Here is a 17,873-nt window from a genome sequence, read left to right as displayed (position 1 = left end):
GGTCATGTTATGAGTATATGGTATATTTTAAGTACAGATTTTTGTTTGTTTTTATATAACATTGTTTCTCTTTGTGAAACATGCTTTTTTTAAAAAAAAAATTCAACAAACTCTCTCTGCACTTATTTTCCTATATGTGCTTCAGGCTGCAATCTGAGTAGTACCAGAAAGCTGGGAAGGAGGTTGCCCATCATCTGGCAGCTGGGAAGGATGAACAAGTATGCATCTTCATAGAGCTCTTTATACTGGAGGACTACATTGCAGAGGCCACGGAGATCCTGCAGCTGAACTGTGACCCGTGGCTGGCTCTACGTCGCTTGATTTAGCATTATTTAGGCTAATGCTTAGGAGGCTGAACCAGGTGGATGATGAATTCAAGGCAACCTGGGCTTCACTGCCTGATTCTTATCTCAAAACCAAACCAAAACAAAGCAAAACAACAATGACAAAAACACCCTAAATAAACAACAACCAAACTTCCACCAAAATCAAAATATAAAGTAACCTGAGCCGGGCGGTGGTGGCGCACGCCTTTAATCCCAGCACTTGGGAGGCAGAGGCAGGCGGATCTCTGTGAGTTCGAGACCAGCCTGGTCTACAAGAGCTAGTTCCAGGACAGGCTCCAAAGCCACAGAGAAACTCTGTCTCAAAAAACCAAAAAAATAAAAATAAAATAAAGTAACCTGAAAGCAGAAGGTGGCTCGGTTGGTAAAGTTTCTGCTGCCTGAGGATTTGACGGTTGCCCCTCAGTGCCACAGTCAAATTCATGAGCTGTGGCTAGCATCCCTAACACCAGCACCGGCAGGGCAGAGAGACAAGCAGATCACCAGAGCTCATTAACCAGCCAGCCTAAACAAATCAATTGCAGGCCGCAGCACAAGTATAGGGTCAGAAAACAACTTGTGGGAGGGAGTCTGATCTCTCCTTTTGCTGTGGATTCTCGGGGTTGAGTTTAGGTTACAAAGCTTGTGTTTTCTACCTGCTGAGACATCTTGCTGACTCTTTATCTGAATCTGTGGCCAGTGACTTCTGGGATTTTTCTCTTGCTAGATTCTTAGGTACACAAGCAGGAACGATATCTTTCTGAGTCAAATGTCAAAGTTCTGAAAGAAGAACCCAAAGGCTTCCCTTTCCTGAGCTTAGATAGTTGTCACCAGTAAAACAGAAGTTATGCTTGGTACAGTCACAAATAGCTTGGATCACACAAATCAGCTATCCACTAGCCAGGCAGAAAACACTAAAGTGTGCTCGCTGCACACTGGCATTTTGAGAGAGATCTTGATCTTGTTCTATTTTTTTCCACAACACCCTTCAGGGAGTAATTAACCTGCAGGCCGTTGACTACAAACACTGAGGTCTCCTTAAGGCTCCCAGGGCACTGACATAGCAACAGTCTCATAACAAATACCACACGCTCCCTGCTATCTCTAGGCATTTTGGGTTTTGAAAAAGTTGTGCAAGTGGGGAAAAATTTTGAGGATCATCAAATAAATTGAGCACATGAGAACATTTCCCAGAACTCTAACATGTACTTGTCTCCTGCAAGTAGGTGCAGTCAGTATCTTCTAGGGCAAAGCAGTCAGAATACCTCCAAGTCTAGACATAGGAAATATGAAATGTAGTCGAGCATGGTGGTGCGCGCCTTTAATCCCAGTACTGGGGAGAGAGATGCAGACAGATCTCTGTGAGTCGAGGCCAGCCTGGTATACTTGAAATGTGATACAGATTCTTTTAGTATAAATACTGGGTGACGGTGGCGCGTGTGTTTAATCTCAGCACTCAGAGCCAGGTAGATCTCTGGGTTCGAGGCCAGTCTGGTATGTTGAATGAGTTCTAGGACAGCCAGGACCGTGACAGAGAACTCCTGTCTCCAAAAACAAACAAGCAAACAAACAAAAACAAACAAACAAAAGGAATTCTAGCCTGACGTGGTGCACGCCTTTAGTTTCAACCCTCAGGAGGTAGAGGCTCTGCCTAGAGCTTTGTAAATTTGAGGCCAGCATGGTTTACAAAGTGAGAACCTGTCTCAAAACAATCAAACAAACAAGAATTCTAGGGCGTCCATGTGTATTCCTGGTTGACTCACTCTGTGGACCGCCTGCCTCTGCCCCTTGAGTGCTGGCAGTGAAAGTGTGCATCTCCACAGTCAGCTTCCATGAGATGTCTCTGAAGTGAGGAAAAGAAGGAAGTGTGAAGTCTTGAGTTTCATAATTTTGTGTTTTCCTCAGGGATCTAGACTGGCTGAATCCAGCTGGACTGACCAGGTCAGCTGCTTGACTGCAGATGCCTGGGGTGGAAATAGTAAACTAGACCAGTCTGAACTGCCTGTGTCCTGATAATTAGGGAGAGTGTAGCTACTACTTGTTCAGAATAGAGTTTGAAGAAATTCTTTCCTCTCTTAAAAGGAAAACAGAGTTATTTTTTTGTGAGCCTTTTTGTTTTGTTGTGGTTTTGGAGATAGGGTTTCTCTGTGTAAGGGCCCAAGCTGTTCTGAAACAGGCTTTGTAGACCAGGTTGGCCTTGAACTCACAGAGATCCACCAATCTCTGTCTCTCTAGTGCTGGGATTAAAGGTGTGCGCCAACACTTCCTGGCTCTTTTTCGTGAGTCTTTAAGTGAAAAGATAAGCACATTGTGTGTTAATGATGGAATAAAATAAGCTTTAAAATCAAATGAAACTGGGCTTTTTGGGGGGTAAACATCTTTATAAAGTGTGTAGGGTGAGGCAAATGGCAGGTTATAAGTTTTGAATTCATGTGGTACTTAAAGGCAAAGTGTTCTTTGTTTTTGTTTTTGTTTTTTTTTTTTTTCAAGACAGTATTTCTCTGTAGCTTTGGAGCCTGTCCTGGAACTCACTCTGTAGACCATGCTAGCCTCAAATTCACAGAGATCCACCTGCCTCTGCCTCCTGAATGCTGGGATTAAAGGCGTGCGCCACCACCACCCAGCCTGTTGTTATTTGGAAGCTGAAAGAATACCATTCTAAGAGGGACTAGGAATGTGAGTTTTGGTTTCTTGGGTTCTTCCTCGTCTAAAGCAAACATCACATACTTTGATGATTCTCTCCTTCTGACTTTTTCCTGGAGAGATATGATCAGCCATGTGCAAAAGGCAGCTGAGAATATGGCCAACTGTGCCAACCAGGAGCACAACACTGTCAGGCAATACCATTTTCAGAGGCATAAACGCCCTCTAATGCGTCAAGTCTACGAAAAGCTGAGCAAGCTCAGAACATCTAAATTTTTTTGCATACCAAACAATGTTTAGAAATAAATTTTCCATAAAAAAGGAGAGAGACTTGGATCTAAATCTTGGACTGCAGACTCAAAATCGCATCTCTAGAAAAATCTAGAGCCAAGAAAAGGGAGATGATTTCTTTTCTAAGAAAGCCTCATTGCCTTCAATGTAATTGACCTATAATTGGAAGGTGGCAAATGAAACTTAGGGATTTCAACTTCTGAACATATGTTACCATGACCACACGTGTGTAACTCAGGACTTCCATTCACTTGGATTACAGAGATATGACTTTGTTTTGGGACAAGGTCGTTTCTATTTGTAGCACTAGTTAGCACTAGTTCTCTTGGAACTCTGCATGTAGATCAGGCTGGCCCCAAACTCACAGAGATCCTCCTGCCTCTCCCTCTCACGTGTTGGGATTAAAAGCCTGTGCAAGGGCTGGAGAGATGGCTCAGAGGTTAAGAGCATTGCCTGCTCTTCCAAAGGTCCTGAGTTCAATTCCTAGCAACCACATGGTGGCTCACAACCATCTGTAATAGGGTCTGATGCCCTCCTCTGGCCTGCAGACATACACACAGACAGAATATTATATACATAATAAATAAATAAATAAATAAATTAATTAATTAATTAAAAAAAAAAAGCCTGTGCAACTGTGCCAGGCTTTCAGAGTATAGATGTTCGGCATCACAGACATGCCCATTGTTCAAGGTGTCCATTCTAATTGGTCAGCACTATGCTGAGCTAACTGGTTAGTAAATATGTTGAATGGCATCCTGATATAATTCAAATACTTATAACAAAAATGAAACTATTAATTCAAAATATTCCTTATTTTATTCTCTTTTGTAGTCTTACCATGTAGCTTGGGCTGGTCTTGAACTTACAGTCCTCTTCCCTTAGTCTTCTGAGTTCTGGAATTATAGACATGTACCAGTATTTCCAGTTCAAAGTCTATTTTTTTCTTGTATCTACTTTCCTCTTATTGAACTTAGTTTGACATTTTAAAATTCTTTTATTTTATTTATTTTATTTTTTATTTTTTCATACAGGGTTTCTGTGCAGCTCTGGAGCCTGTCCTGGAACTAACTCTTGTAGACCAGGCTGACTTGGAACTCACAAAGATCTGCCTGCCTCTACCTCCCAAGTGCTGAGACTAGAGGCATGCACCACCACTGCCTGGCTGACATTTCTTTTTTTTTAATTGATTTTATGAGCTCTACATATTTCTCTGCTCCCCTCCTTGACTCTCCTCTCTCGTTCAATCCTGTCCCACGGTCCCCATGCTCCCAATGTACTCAGGAGATCTTGTCTTTCACTACTTCCCATGTAGATTAGATCCATGTATGTCTCTCTTAGTGTCCTCATTGTTGCCTAGGTTCTCTGAGATTGTGATTTGTAGGCTGGTTTTCTTTGCTTTATGTTTAAAACCCACTTATGAGTGAGTACATGTGACAATTGTCTTTCTGGGTCTGGGTTACCTCACCCAATATGATGTTTTCTAGCTCTATCCATTTGCCTACAAATTTCAGGATGTCATTATTTTTCTCTGCTGTGCAGTACTCCCTCCTCTCAAATACCTGTGTTATAGGCATGCACACTACATACAGTTTTATGTGCTGCTATAGATCAAATGCATGGAAATCAGTTATGCTTTCTGTACATGTTATACATATCTTGTAAATGTAATTTTATTTATTTATTTGTTTTTCGAGACAGGGTCTCTCTATTTAACAGCTCTGGCTGTCCTGGAACTTGCTTTGTAAAGCAGGATGGCCTCGAACTCACAGAGATCCATTTGCCTCTGCCTCCTGAATGTTGGGATTAAGACATGCACTCTCACTGCCTGTCATGAATGTAATTTTATACCTTTAGTGCCTCTGTATTTTAACTATGAGCCCCTCATGTGAGGTCAGGTATGGAAATTTCCATTTAGGGTGTCATGCTGCTTGCTCCATAGAAAGTTTCAAGCTTGGGGCTTTGATTTTCTTTTAGATTTGTTTTATATTTCTTTATGTGTATATGTGTGTCCACACATCTAAGTGGATGCCCTACAGTGGCCAGAGAAGGGCATTGGATCCTCTGGTAACAGACAGTTGCGAGCAGACCCTTGGGTATTGGGAGCCAGAGTTGGATCCTCTGTAAGAGCAGTGAGTGCCCTTAATTGCTGAACTGTCCCTCTGGTCTTAGATTTGGGTTTTGGATCAGGAGTGTTTGGCCTACACTGTCCCTGGTTTGAGGACTTTACATACACAGTTAGCTAAGGGGTATGGCTTATATGAACTCTAGATTCAAAGATGCACCTGCTGTCTTGATAGTATCTCTTGGAAGCTCTGAGGCATGTTAAACCGAACATGGCTGAAGCATCCCATCCTCTCCACAACCCCACTAATCCTACACTCAAAGGCAGTTCCAAGCTAGAGAAAAGGGGAAACAACTTGGTATCTATCTTCCTTGGCTCTCCCTTGCTCTTAGCTGTCCTACCCTTAACCAATCTTTCAGCACTTACATTTGCGCTGCCTTCTAAATAATGAGAATCCTGCCACTCCCTACCCTCTATGCTACAAGTTTTCTGGTCCAATATGCCGTCATTTCCTGACTGAATTATTGCAAACCTCTTAACTGATCCTCTTAGTCAGCTTTCTGCTGGTGTGACAAATACCCAAGAAAAACTAAAGCGTGGAAGGTTCGCTTTGTGTCCTGGCTAGTTTTTATGTCAGCTCGAGACAAGCTAGAGTCATCTTAAAGGAGGGAACCTCAATTTTGAAAATGCCTCCGTAAGATGGGGCTGTAAGCAAGCCTGTAGAGCATTTCCTCCATTAATGTTTGATATGAGTTGTGCCACCCCTGGGCCGGTGGTCCTGGGTGCTATGACAGGCTGAGCAACCCCTAAGGGTCAAGCCAGCAAGCAACACTCCTTCATGGCTTCTACATCAGCTCCTGCCTCCAGGTTCCTGCCCTGCTGAGTTTCTGCCCTGCCTGCCTTTGATGATGAATACTGATGTGGAAGTATAAGTTAAATCAGTCTTTTCCTCCCCAGCTTGTCTGGGCGTGGTGTGTATGACACCATCACTAACCCTACCTGACACTTTGGCTCAGTTTCAGAGATTCCAGCCCATGATTGCTTAGCCAGTTGCTTCAGGCCTGTGGAGAAGGCAAATGCCATGGAGGTGATCCTCACATCCACGAGCGTGTGCTGGGGCAAAAACGACTCACCTCACGGCAACCTGGACGTGAAGAAGAGAGGGGGAGTCTGGTAAGATAGCTCAGAGGGGGGGGGAGCGGAGAAAAATGTATAGTTCAATAAAAACAATAAAAAAGATGGCGCAGTGGGTAAGGATTATTGCTGCCATGTCTGATGGCCTGAGTTTGGTCCTCGGGACCCACAAAGTGGGAGGAGGAGAAGAACTGATTCCCACAAGTTGTCCTCAGACCTTAGCCCTTGTGCCTCTTCATGCTGCCTCAAAGACTGAGGCACATTCCTACCCCAAGGCCTTTGTACCTCTTTCTTTCTGGTACTCTGTGTTTTCGAAATACTTGCCTTGCCATGCTTCAACGTCCTTCAAGTCTTAATGTTCCCTTCTCTATGGGACCCTTCCTGGCTTCCTTTACTAAAATGTTGACCTCCTCCCCTTTCTCAGCTTTGTAACTTTTCACTATGGTATGTGTCTTAGCTAACGTGGTTTAGTGCTCACTTAGTAAACCTGTTTATTTCTATCTCCCCCACTAGAATGCCCGCAGACAGGGAGTTTTACACATTTTGTTCACTACTGATTGCCACACACTGTTCCTGGCTTATATGAGGTTGTCGGTAAAGCTTGTGAAATGAACACTAATATGTCTATAATTTGCTACAGCGTTAGTTTAACTGACGTTTTGTAGACATAAGTGTATATTGATGCAACACTCTCAGCTGCTGATGAACCACAGCACTTGGTTTCTTTGGAATTAAAATGAAGTCTTTGGAAAAGAAAGAAGGAAGAAGATTAGACTAGAAAGGCCAAACTTTGCTTTTAAATATTACATATATAAATATTGGAAACAATATATTTTTATGCCCCAAACAGTATAAGACACTCACTACTTTGCATGAATCTGAAGAGGTCATATAGTAAGAAACGAAAGCGAGCCATAGTTATTGATTTTCTTTACTCTTTAGTGTTTGACATAAAATACGTGTAATATCTCATCTTTTTTTAAAATCTTGTAGGTATTTCTGATCCCACAGTGCTCACTCGTTCACTCTCTCTCTCTCTCCCTCCCTCCCTCTCTGTCTTAAATCTTTCATTATGTGTATGTGCCTAAGTGAGTATTTGTCACGTTGTGCTGGGCCAGACCAGGAAATCAGATCTTCTGGATTCAAAGTTAGAGGTGGTTGTGAACCACTCAGCGCTGGTGCTGGGAACAGAACCTGGGTCCTCAGGAAGACCAGGGAGCTATCTTAGCCACTGAGTCATCTCTCCAGTCCCACCCATTACAGTTCTTTCTCTTAACAGTTTACCTTCCAGACAAAAACTACCTCTGAAGCCAGATATAGTGGTTCATACCCGCAATCCCAGTGAGTACTTGGGACACTGAAGCAAAAGCGTACATTTGAGGCTAGCCTGGGCTACATGGTAAGACCTTATGTTAAAAAAGATTGGCAGAACCTTGGTTTGGCCCACAGAATCCACATGGAAATTCACAACCATTTGTAATTCCAGTTCTAGGGCATCCAACTTGACTCCCCTGCAAGAATAGTAAGAGCTCTTAACTATTGAGCCATCTCTCTAGCCCCCTAAATAAGTTTTGTACTGTAAAGTAACAACAAAAAATAGTGCAAGTATATGTATGAACTAGTAATGTAATTGTTTATTATTATTATCATATACTGTCATATTATATATATATATAATATTATATATATATATATATATTTGTATGTTTGGGGCTGAAGAGATGGCTGGGTGGTTAAGAGGTCTGACTCGTCTTCCAGAGGACCTGGGTTCAATTCCCAGCACCCACATGGCAGCTCATAAGTGATTGTAAATCCAGTTCCTGGGTGATCTGACACCTTCACACCATTGCCCATAAAATAAAGTGAAATAAATCATAAAAAAGTCTTCAAAAAATAAACTGTGTGTTTGATTTTTTCGATGGCTGCTGACACAGTAGCTTTGTTTAGCATCAGCGCAAACACGTGAGAAATGCATTAAATTACATTGTAGTTCATTGTTCGCTGCAGCATTGTGACACACAACTGTATGAAGCGCCAACATACACCCTTTGTTCTTCCACTCTACAACAGCACCATTGACTCAGTACAATGAAAACAACCCTTCATATTATAGAATACTTAAGCCGCATTAAATTTCCCTGAGTAGCTCAAAAATGAATTATTCTCATGCTAAAGCAAGATCCTGAGCTGAAGAGAGGACTCAGCAGTTGAGAATACTGGCTGCCTTTCCAGTGGATGCAGGTTCGAGTCCCAGGGTCTACACCATGGCTCACAATTAGATGTAACTTCAGTCCTAGGGAACCTGATCCTCCCTATGACCCCAGCGGGCAGTGCACACCCATGATACACATGCATGTATACAAGCAAAGCACACTTTTGTGCTGGGATTAAAGGCCTGTGCGACTATACCGTCTCAATTTTTATATATTATATTGCTGTTATTGGTTTTTTTTTTTAAAGAAATTAATTTCTGGGCTGGAGAGATGGCTCAGAGGTTAAGAGCATTGCCTGCTCTTCCAAAGGTCCTGAGTTCAATTCCCAGCAACCACATGGTCCCTCACAACCATCTGTAATGGGGTCTTGTGCCCTCTTCTGGCCTGCAGACATACACACAGACAGAATATTGTATACATAATAAATAAATAAATTTTTTTTAAAAAGAAATTAATTTCTATTTAGGACTGGTGAGATTGCTCGGTGGTCAAAGCACTTGCTGCCAAGCCTGATGACCTTAGCTTGATCCCTAGGACCTACAGGGTGGAAGAGAGATCCAGCTTCTGCAGCTTCTCTTCTGACCTCCACGTGTTCATTTTGGCACATCCTTATGCTTGTGAGAGTGTGCATGTGCACACACACATGGGCACACACACACTCACACATACCAATAAGTAAACAGAAAAAGAAATATTTATTAAAGGTTGCTGTTTACAAATTGCATTTGAAACTCCAACCAATCACTTCCTAATGATATTTTTCCTTGCTTTCAGAATGACGGCCATAATAAGAACACACTACTTTCTTTACTGCTTCTCAAGCTTAGAAAATGCCGGAAGAAGCTGGGAGGCCTTTCAAACATTATAAGAATATTTCTTTGCCAGGCAATGGTGGCACATGCCTTTAATCCCAGCCCTCAGGAGGCAGAGTCAGGTGGATCTTTGTGAGTTCAAAGACAGCCTGCTTTAATCCCAGCACTCGGGAGGCAGAGGCAGGCGGATCTCTGAGTTCGAGGCCAGCCTGGTCTACAAGAGCTAGTTCCAGGACAGGCTCTAGGAACTACAGGGAAACCCTGTCTCGAAAAACCAAAAAAAAAAAAAAAAAAAAAAAAAAAGACAGTCTGGTCTACAGAGCAAGTTCCAGGACAGGCTCCAAAGTTACAGAGAAACCCTGTCTCAAAAAAGAAAAAAAAAAAAAAAAACCTTCGCTAGCTTAGGGAGTATGCTAGTGGTTACCAGGGGTACAGAGAGTTTCTTTGTAGCAACTAAGCATTTACAATATGGGTGTAGATCATGTTTGAAATTCCTGATACAGTTCTGGAAGTATGGCCTTCCAGTATTGAACAGATTCTAAAAACTGGTAGGAAAACGAAGGGCCTTTCAGAAGAGCCTTGCTGTGGGAACCGGCTCACACAAATAGACAGAGCTCTTGTGTGAGGCCTCTTAGGTAAACAAACTTGTTTGCATTTGGGGAGGGTTTCTTAGCACCCATTTTCTACATGGTGGGCAAGTTTCTGAATACATAAAGGTGATGTCTGTTCCTTTGATCAGCTCATAAGGAATTCTGAAGGACAAACAGCTCTCAGGGCCACTGTCACAACAGGTCATTCTGACATGTTTTTCAAGATTGGCCCTTAATTTTTTATTACTACCACTTATTTCTTAAAATATGCATATCCCTGTGTGTCTGTATCTATGCACATACTCGAGGAGATCAGAAATGTGTCATAGCCCCTGAAGCTGGAGTTACAGGCAATTGTGAAATACCTGATGTGTGATCTGGGAATCAACCCTGGTCTTCTGCAAGAGTAATATGTCCTCTTAAGTGCTAAGCAATCTCTTGAGCCCTTATTACATTTATCTATTTATATGTTAGAGGGCATGTACAGTACATGGGTGTGTACGTGCGTGCATGGTGTGTGTTTATGAGTGTGTGTGTAGATCAGAGAACAACTCGTGAGGGTCATAGAGTCAGTTCTTTCCGGGGATCAAACTCATTTTGTCTCGTGTGGTAGCAAATGCTTTTACCCTCTGAGCCATCTTCCTAGCCTCTATATTTTTTAAAAATTATTTTTAATTTTCAAAGTTTTATATTTATTTTATTTTATATGTATGCATGTTTTGCCTGCATGTATGTCTGTGCACCATATGCATATGTGGTGCCAGTGGCAGTCAGAAGAGGGTGTTGGGTCCCCTGGGACTGGAGTTACAGACAGTGCTGAATCACCATGTGGATGCAGGCAACCAAATCCCCATTCTCTTACAAGAGTACCAAGTGTTCTAACCTGCTGAGCCATTTCTCTAGTTCTTTATTTTTTAAGAGCAGTTTTAGGTTTGCTGCAAACTGCCAAATTGAAGCTTGTTGCTGTTATTTTTGTTTTTATTCTGTTTATTATGTATTTAGGCAGCCCAGGCTGCCTATGGCTTGCCATGTAAACAAAATACCAAATTAATTTTTAGCTTGACAGTGGTTGCACATGCCTTTAATCCTAGCACCTGGAAGACAGAGACAGGTGAATCTCTGTAAGTTTGAGGTCAGCCTGTTCTACAGAGTGAGTCTCAGGACAGCCAGCACTGCTACACAGAGAAACCCTATCTCGAAAAAGAAAACAAACAAACAAACAAAAAATAATTGCAACTATTCATTATGTAAAAACCTTTATTTCATAATGCTCCTTTTTGTTTAAAGGAGAGCTTGCATTATACGTAAGAATGTAGTACCTAGTGCTCGCTTCGGCAGCACATATACTAAAATTGGAACGATACAGAGAAGATTAGCATGGCCCCTGCGCAAGGATGACACGCAAATTCGTGAAGCGTTCCATATTTTTTTTTTTTTTTTTTGGTTTTTCGAGACAGGGTTTCTCTGTGGCTTTGGATCCTGTCCTGGAACTAGCTCTTGTAGACCAGGCTGGTCTCAAACTCACAGAGATCCGCCTGCCTCTGCCTCCCGAGTGCTGGGATTAAAGGCGTGCACCACCACCGCCTGGCGCGTTCCATATTTTTTTAAAAAGAAAAAAGAATGTAGTACCTATAAACTATTGTCTATCTTTGAAAAACATTTTACCCTCTTCATAAGAAACAAGTTTCTAATTAGGGTTAGTGATAGAGTACTCGCCAAGCCCTGGGTTTAACAGTATCGTGTGTGTGTGTGTGTGTGTGTGTGTGTGTGTGTGTGCGGTGGTGGGATTATATATATCATACAGCAGCGTTAGTGGAAGTGCCTCCAAGTACTAGGTCAGGGATAGGGCAGTGCAAAGTTGATTGCTTCCTCTTCTCAGAAAGAAAAGACTTCCCCATAGCACCTGTGGGAGTCCTGGACCTGCCTGTGGCACACATGAGCTGCTGGGCACAGTAGGAGCTTGGTGTTCCCTGAACTGCCATAAGAGACTGGATGTCCTGGTGACTGCGTATGTCCCAGAGCTTCTTGGGCCTCTCAGAGTAGTTTTGAAGCAACTCATGAAGCTGATTTTAGAAGAACAGGAGAGGAATATTGAAAAGGGTCTCTTTATATAGCCCTGGCTATTCTGGAACTCACCATGTAGACCAGTTTGGTTTTGAATCCACAGAGATCCATCTGCTGCTGACCTCCTGAGTGCTTGGCTTAAAGGCATAATATAGAATTATTGACAAGTCCAAAACAACTGTAAGGGGTGTTGTGCTGTGACATAGAATCTTAGATGGTTTTTGAGCTTCTTAAAATTTTTTTTCTAGAGCAAAGAAGCAGTGTGGTTCTTCTGGGCTTTGGTCTTCACTCAGAGAGAACATAAGATTGATGTCCAATAAAATAGAAAGATTTATTTTTTTATTTTATGTGTACGGGTGTTTTGTCTGCATGTATATATGTGCACACATATATGCCTGGTGCCCACGGAGGTCCACTGGAGTTCCAGAGAGTTGTGAGCCACCGTGTAGATGATGGGAGCCAAACTCAAGTCCTCTGTAAGAGGAGCAAATGTTCACAAGCTCTGACCCATCTCTCCAGTTCTTTTAATTCTTTTAATGTTCTCTTAATATGAGAGCAAATTATATGTGAAATTGGCTTTTGGAGTTGTGATTTTTTTTTTTTACATCATTCCCCCCTTTCCAGGCCAGGATATACGGTCAGCAGGGATCATGCTAAAAAGAAGTGGAAATCGTTTGTGTGTGTGTGTGTGTGTGTATGTGAAAACAGTATAAACAACAGCGGAGAGACTAATTTCTCTCTGACAACCATGCTTATTTATAGAGTCTTATGACTCAACCTATAACAAAGCCAGTCAGCAGAGAGGCCTCTTGGACTGACTCACTGTGTTTCCCACCTGTCCCCTTGTCAGTCTTGCCCCTCAGCTGAAGTCTCTGGCATCAGAGAGACAGGAAATGTCCCTTGTCCAAACTTCCTGACGACTGCTGTTCTTCAGAGTCAACTGTCCCTGTCTGGTCTAAAGGGCACCTGGGCGTCAGCTGCTAATACCCCACCGAGTCGGTTAAAGAAACCCATTGCATTACTGGTCATCAGGTTACATATCTTAGCACTGGAGGGGTGGAGTCAGGAGGATCAGGAGTTCAATGCCAGCCTTAGCTATAAGACTAGAATGGGATGTATGAAACCCTGCCTCAAAAAGTCAAAAAACTAGGGCTGGCAAGATGACTGAGAGGGGAAAGGTACTTGACTCTGAGGCTGACTGAACACGAGTTCAAGCACCAGGATCCACATGGTGAGAGGAGAGAACAAACTCCTGAAAGGTGTCCTCTAACGTCTACATGCACACTATGATACATGTATGTGCACACACACACACACACACACACACACACACACACACGAGACAGATAGATAAATGTAACTTAAAAATCTAAACAAACAACCCCCCAAACCCCTAAACCACCCTCCAAACCCAGAAAACCTACTAAATACCTAAACCAAGACAGAGGAATCCCTTGAGAATCCCAGGCTCCCATTCACATGCCAGGGCTTCCAAAAAGCCCTGCTTTACTGCTTTACTAATGGCCTCTCATTGCTTCTGTTTCTGTTTTGTATTTATTTAATTTTTCTTTTAAACCATGTGCATGTGTTTGTGTGTATCTGTGCACACGAGTGTGGGTGCCCATGCAAGCCACGGGCACTGGATCCCCCAGAGTTAGTTACAAGTAGTTGTGAACTTCTTGATGTGGGTGCTGGGAATCAAACTTGAGTCTTCTGAAATAACAACACACACTCTTAACTTCTGAGCCAACTCCAGCTCCATATTTTGCTTTAATTTAATTTATTATTTAGAGGCAGGATCTCACTATGTATCTCTGACTAGTCTTGGAATCGTGTCTTCTTGTCTCTGCCTCCCAAGTACTGGGATCAAAGATGTGTACCACCACCGCCCAGCTTCATATTTTTATTTTTAGCAAGGACTTATCTGTTAGAAGATAACATCAGAATTTGGATTTTTTTTGCATTTGTGAATTATTTAAAACTGTAGTTTTCTTCAATGAAATTTTAATTATCTAGATGGCAGGGGGAAGTCTCTTTTGTAATGTCTGTTATAGTTTCTAGACCATCTAGAGAAGCATGGCCTAGTGACACGGATTAGGCTGCCCATTGATGGAACGCTTACTACAGGGACTCGAAGGGAAGTCCAGAATCAGCAGGTCTAGATTCGAGTCTAGTTTCTGTTGTAGGGCAGTATGTCAAAGCAGGCCGGATTTCAGCGACTAATGGCACAAACTGTGCAAGCCTGGTGGCTTGAGCTCTATCCCACATCTAAGGATGCACGGAGAGAACAGATTCCTTAAACTTGTTCTCTGATCTCCACAGCTGCATTGTGACACATATTTCTCTCATCCCCCATCCCCCACATCATACACTTACAATAATAAGTAAGTAAGCAGACACATGGTATTGTTTGTATTAAAATATCTTCCTATGTTTTATTTACTTATTTTGTGTGTATGCAGGCATGCACCATGCCACAGCATATGCATGTATGTCAGAGGCCAAGAAGTGGAAAGCATTCCTTCCTTTCAACATGTGGGTTCTAGGAAATGAACTCAGGTTACCCCAAGACCAGCACCTCCCACCCCTCAAAAGCAGGGGGAATCCCTTAACCACTCTGAGAACTTCTTTCCATATTTCTAAAATGGGGATGAAAAAACCTCTTCTTAAGGAAGCTAAGGATTTTGCTGAGCACTTAGTAAGTGCCAGCTATTATTCTAGTTTTTTAACTTGAATTACAAATTAAAAGGTAATTTATTTTGAAATAGGGTTTCACTAAGTAGTCCTCCTGGTCTGGAACTCCCTCTGTAGACCAGGCTGACCTGGAATTCACAAAGATTCACCTGCTTTTGCCTGTCCTAAGATTAAAAACTTGAACAATCACACCCAGATGCTAGCTACTGTTTTATGTGTCATATCAGCTCAAAGATCCCAGTGCCACTACCAGCTTCATTCACTGATGGAGACACTGGGATCAGATGTGTTCAAAGACATAAAGTAGCTCAATAAGAACAGGAAAGGAAGGCAGGGTTGGTTTCTAGAGAATATTTTTATCTCATGTATATGAGTATTTTACCTATAGGTGTGTGTGTATGTATGTATGTATGTATGTATGTATGTGCATCATGTGTGCAGTGCTTGTGGAGGCCAGAAGAGGGTGTGGTGTCCCCTGGAACTGGAATTGAACCTGAGTCCTCTGCAAGAGTAGCCAGTGCTCTTAAACATTGAGTCATCTTTCCAGCTGGGAAGGTAAGGTTTTAAACTGAGGTAGTCTAGAACCAGAAACCAATCTTTTAAATAATATCTTTGTAGCTTATAAGCTCACGGTGCATGCTGAATGAGTGAATCAATCTATGTGGAAGTACTTGTGTTACCTGTAAGCTACAACATACCCCTGTTAGGTACAATGCCAGGAGAAGGCATCAGATCCTGTGGAACTGGAGCTGCCTGACGTGGGAGCTGGGATCTGAACTTGGGTCTTCTGCAAGAATAGCAAGTGCTTTTAACTACCGAAAAAGCTCTCCAGCATCCTCAATCTTATTTTAATAATATTGTGTGAAAACCTGTCATATCAGGAAGTAAGGTTACAGCTTTGTTTTGTTTTTAATCTTTTTGAGATAGGGTCACTTGTAGCCAAAGCTAACCTCAAACTTGCTATGTAGCAGAGGATGACCTTGTACCTCTGATCCTCCTGCCCCATCTCCTAAGTGCTGGGATTTCATTGTATATCACTGCACTAGGCTAATAGAGTGGTAATTTAAATAAAGAAAAACCTAAATGAAGAAAATAGCAACGCAGAGAGGGTTTAAGGTTCGATTTTCCTTTGGGTGTTCAGTTTCTCTTGGGGGGTGGGTGTGGGTTTGCGAGGCAAAAGCGATATGCAGCTGAGGTTAGTGTCCAACTCATCATAATCCCTCTGCCTCAGCCTCTTACAGGTAGACGCTGCCACCACAGCTGCCTCAAAAGCTCTTCTTAAGAAGACATACTTTCTTTTGTTGTTCGCTGTGGTAAACACTTAATCTTGGCCCCTAAGCTGCTTTAATAATCTCCTAAGTGGAAGACTTAGGCTACCTTTGCCTTGCTCTTCGACTTGAAAATCTTCTTTTGTGGAAACTTCAAAGTGAATTTGGCATGTTTCTTCCATAAACCCTACTCAGAGTGGTCTGAACTATGCTAGCATTATAATGTTCTAGTTTTATTCTGTATTGTCATATATCGTCATAGGGTTAACATGCATAGATGTGCAGAAGGATAGGAGGGTCTGAATTCCATAAGCATTCTGTTTTTGAACCAGTAGCTCTGGGTTGGAATGCATGTTTTGGGTGTAGTAGATTTTCTAATTTGTAAGATGGCATCATATGGCAGAATCCAGTGTGGAAGACAGTTATAGTTTCTGAATCTTATCTCTCTCTCTCTCTCTCTCTCTCTCTCTCTCTGTTTTTCTCTTCCTTCCTTCCTTCCTTCCTTCCTTCCTTCCTTCCTTCCTTCCTTCCTTCCTTCCTTCTTTCCTTCCTTCCTTCTTTTATGTTGTTATTGATTTTTCAAGACTGGGTTTTTCTATGTAGCCTGGTTATTCCTGGAACTTGCTCTGTAGACCACGCTGGCATCGAACTCAGAGAGACCCTCCAGCTTCTGCCTCCCAAATGCTGGGATTAAAGGTGTGCATTGTTACTGCCGGGCGAGTCTTGACTCTATTTGTAAATTAGATTAGCTACTAAGACTCAAGAGATTGCTTAGAGGGTTAGGTTGTCCATATGAACAACTGGATACCAATATTTAATAAAGAAACGTGATCATACCCTTGACGTCCCTTCTTTCCGGTCACTTGCTAAGATCCAGAAATTCAAGGTCAAAATAGTACAGCTAGGTGTACCCAGTTAAACGTCTGTAAAGTATTTTGAAATCCTTGCATGAAAAACGAATGCCTAAGGAAAAGGGTGCAACTTCCTGTTTATGACACGGAAGTCTCAAACCTAGGATTTGTGCTCAGTTCCCCGTCTTTGGCATTCAGTTTAGTGCTGTGTTTTGTTCACATCCAGGACGGCTTTGTTGCCAATCTACTGGAAAGGTTTTCTTCTAGGTAGGTCACCTTTCCTTTAAATGGGCCAAGATATCAAGGATCTCTAGGTTCACATGGAAAAGACTTTTGTCACAAGTTAGCAATTATTTATCAGGCCAGGAACTGTCTCGTTAATACTTTCGTTGGCTCAGGTCATTAGTTTATTCAATCATAGATTGAAAGCCTATTCTGGAAGAGTTTTTTTGGCTGTCATTTGTCTAGATTCTCTTTTCCCACGGGAGGGAACGGAACGTTGGCGAGATTAAGCACAAGGGAGGTGCTGTGCTTGGGAATCCATTCTTCTTCATCTTCTGCCTGTTTTCGTAAAAGTTTTGTGAAGATACAATAAAACCATAGACTGCAAGACCACTTGGACCACTTGGACCACTTGGAGCTTCTAAAGTTGAACAGAAAGCTAAGGACTCACGGTGACGGGAGCGACTTAGGAATTCTTTAGGACTAAACCCTGGCAGGGTGTCCTGCGTTTCCACCTGCCTCTCCCTCCCACTTCTCCAGCCACCTTGCCTAGCTCCGCCCCCTCAGGTGGCCCCACCGGTTCCCGGTAGCTCAGCTTCCTTCCCCAACCCCCGCCGCCGCCGAGCGGAACCAAAGCGCTCTGACTCTGGGGGCGGCCGGACCTTTCTAGCTGAGACTCCTCGCAGCGGTGACTCGGCAGCCG

The 17,873-nt window shown here is 42.6% G+C and overlaps 1 non-coding gene across 1 annotated transcript; it reads left to right on the top strand.

The window, feature by feature from the left end:
* Window positions 1–11,393: 11,393 nt before the first annotated feature.
* LOC119802407 lies at window positions 11,394–11,500 on the top strand. The gene has a single exon (XR_005283419.1). It is a non-coding gene; the product is annotated as a U6 spliceosomal RNA (small nuclear RNA).
* The last annotated feature ends 6,373 nt before the right edge of the window (window positions 11,501–17,873 follow it).

This window comes from Arvicola amphibius, chromosome 15, assembly GCF_903992535.2.
Source record: "Arvicola amphibius chromosome 15, mArvAmp1.2, whole genome shotgun sequence".
NCBI lineage: Eukaryota > Metazoa > Chordata > Mammalia > Rodentia > Cricetidae > Arvicola > Arvicola amphibius.
Note: the sequence above shows the minus strand (reverse complement) of the source record. Positions and strands in the feature narration are given on the sequence as shown.